The 1,681-nt window shown below is 35.2% G+C and overlaps 1 pseudogene; it reads left to right on the top strand.

Moving 5' to 3' along the window:
• Window positions 1-629: 629 nt before the first annotated feature.
• LOC125930085 (60S ribosomal protein L9-like) lies at window positions 630-1,219 on the top strand (annotated as a pseudogene).
• The last annotated feature ends 462 nt before the right edge of the window (window positions 1,220-1,681 follow it).

Below are 1,681 nucleotides of genomic sequence, written 5' to 3'. Positions count from 1 at the left end.
GTATTTTTCATCTCTATAATTTTGTCATTTCAAGAATGCTATATAAATGGAATCATACGTCGTGCAACTAAGTTTTTCCATTCAACATGTCTTTGAGATCCATACAATTTGTTGCATGTTACTGACAAATAAACACTTATTATTTATCAGTAGTATTTCATGGTATGGATGTACAACAGAGAGACATTTTTATGTTTCCACTTCTTGGCTATTGCAAATAAAACTGTTATAAACAATTATGTACAAGTATCTGTGTGGACGTAGGTTTTCATTTTTCTGAGATAAACTGTAGGAGACCATTTGATAAACGCATATGGGTCATATGGTAAATGCATGTTTAGCTTTAAACAAATTGTGAAAATATTTTCTAGAGTAGCTGTACCACTGAACATGCATCCCACCTGCAATGCATAAGATCTAGTTTATCTGCATCTCATTGCCATTTAATACCGCCACTGTTTCATTTTATTCTGTTAGCTGTTCTAATAGGTTTGTAGTGATGTCTCAACACTGACTTAATTTGCATTTTTTGATGGCTAATGATGTTGAAAAGTTTATCATGTGTTTATTAGCCATGCACATGTACTTATCAATGAAATATTCCTTCGTGTTGCTCTTTGCCACATCTACTGTGAGAATGAAGACCATTCTCAGCAATCAGACTGCTGACATTTCAGAAAATGATGACATCATTCTAAAGGGATGCACTGTTATTGTGAAGGGCCCCAGAGGAACCCTGCAAAGGGACTTCCATCACATCAATGTAGAACTCAATCTCCTTGGAAAGAAACAGAAGAGGCTCCAAGGTGACAAATGGTGGAAGATGGAAAACAACTGGCTAGTATTGATGCTTTCTGTGGTCACGTACAGAACACGGTCAAGGGCATTACACTGTGCTTCTGTTACAAGATGAGGCCTGTGTATGCTCACTTCCCCATCAATGTTGTTATTCAGGAGAATGGTTCTCTTATTGAAATCCAGAATTTCTTGGGTGAAAAATACATCTGCAGGGTTCAGCTGAGGCCAGGTGTTGCTTGTTCAGTATTTCAAGCCCAGAAAGAGGAATTAATTCTTGAAGGAAATGACACTGAACTTGTATCAAACTCAGCTGCTTTGATTCAGCAAGCCACAACAGCTAAAAACAAGGATGTAGAAAATTTTTGGAAAATCTATGTTTCTGCAAAGGGAACAGTTCAGCAGGCTGATGAATAGATGTAAGTTGTCCAGCTACAGAAACAGCAAGATGCCGGATAACTTTTCAGACTTATTTGTGGTATTTTAAAGATATAATAATCTCTGCTGATTGGGGCTTTTCTTAAACCAATAATCCTTTCCAACTATTTGGCAAGTAAACCACTCAAAAGTAAATTGTAGTGTGTTAAGAACAATAACAGAAGGAATAGGAGTTTTTCTAGCAAAACTTCATAGGAGGAAAAAAAAATATTCCTTCATGTCTCTTGCACATTTTCTATTTGGACTTGTTTGACTTTCGTACTGTTGGGATACGTACTGTTGGATACGTTTGACTTTCGTATATATACGTGTATATATATACACAAATATGTAAATATATATCAGTCATATATATATATAATATATAGTTATATATATCATATATATGTTTCCTTTGTTGCTTATGTGGTTTGCAATTGTTTTGTCCCAGTCTATATCTTGTCTTTTA

The sequence above is a fragment of the Panthera uncia genome, chromosome A2, assembly GCF_023721935.1.
Source record: "Panthera uncia isolate 11264 chromosome A2, Puncia_PCG_1.0, whole genome shotgun sequence".
NCBI classification, from domain to species: domain Eukaryota; kingdom Metazoa; phylum Chordata; class Mammalia; order Carnivora; family Felidae; genus Panthera; species Panthera uncia.
Note: the sequence above shows the minus strand (reverse complement) of the source record. Positions and strands in the feature narration are given on the sequence as shown.